Source organism: Pinus tabuliformis, chromosome 8, assembly GCF_031772625.1.
Source record: "Pinus tabuliformis cultivar Carrire ecotype Pingquan chromosome 8, CPIR1, whole genome shotgun sequence".
NCBI classification, from domain to species: Eukaryota; Viridiplantae; Streptophyta; class Pinopsida; order Pinales; family Pinaceae; genus Pinus; species Pinus tabuliformis.
In genome coordinates this window covers 1,577,352,462-1,577,353,829 of record NC_142294.1, presented here as the reverse complement: position 1 = coordinate 1,577,353,829, position 1,368 = coordinate 1,577,352,462, and positions in this window count along the sequence as shown.

Sequence of the window (1,368 nt, the reverse complement as noted above, 5' to 3'; positions counted from 1 at the left end):
TCGAAACATTGCATTAACATAAAATCTATCATGTGACATCCTAATGTGCGGTTTGATATGGCAGTTTGATGTGACATCTAGATCTAGGATTCAATTATCCATGTAATTGGTAGTAGAATTCTATTTAGATGCCAAATATTCACATCAGAAACATCATGGTTTTTTCTTATATCAACCAATACACTTATAGTCAGATACTGGATACCCAATCCCCACAGATGGTAACCATCCAATGTGATAGCTAAGTTGTTATCCCACATGCCATCCAACATGGCATCTAGATTTGGGCTTCTAAATAAACCTTTTTATTTGCTTTTTCCTCTTAATGAATATCATATATCCAGTTACACAGGTTTTTTAAACACATTTCAATTATTCTTTCCCACCAATTTGCATTAAAACATGTCTATTCACCCTTATCGTTCAAATTTTCTAATCAAACTAAACTAAACACAACACATGAGACATTAATGGAAATTACTAGCTGAAGGTATATTGATCCATTGCACTTATCATTCATGAAACTATCATCTTTCTGTTTAAAATATTAAAAAGAACAATTATTTGCTTTGTTTAGATTTAAATTACTTCTAACAATAAACGCTCATTAGTAAACTCTTCAAAATCTATTCACTAACTATAGAAAACTATAGAAAGTACCAACCTTCATTATCTGAATAAATTAACTAAATTACTTATTACTTTTTGAGTTATTTGAAGTTTTATTTATTTTACTTGGCGACTATATTTTGTATAAATAATATGTCTAAGAAAGCAAATAAAAAGCACCCTAAGGTTGAGGTTCCAAAGGAAAAAGAATACAGTGAGGAGAAAAACCCTAATTCAATATTTATTGCAAACACCACTCACAATATATGGCTAAAGGGGTGACAAAATTGGTGCCAAATTCATGAAATCTTTGAAAATGAATACTTTCCTAATGATGAAGATGTGGAATCATATATGCCTGCAGATATATAGAGGTCAAACCTTCACCAAGTAGCTGCTTTGCAAATTACATGGCCCAACACTTCAAGTTAGAATGGGTTCCTCTAATTAGAGTACCAATAAGGGTTCAATTCTCAATTGAGCATATATTTTATCTGCTAATATTCAACAGGATATAATGAAGTTATTGGAAGCACCTTTAGGATGTGGTGTAGGTTTTTCATGTATGCTTACTTGGTTGACGTTGTTTGTTCTAAGACCCCTTTTCAATAGATGCAATGGAATTGGCACCTTCTGAGATGCCTATTCATATATATTGCTCCATATTCTAGAGCCATAAATGTAGAAACCATTTCTATCACATCGGTAATAATTTTATGCTACTTGTGTATACATTGTGGTTTAACCAACTAGCTCTTA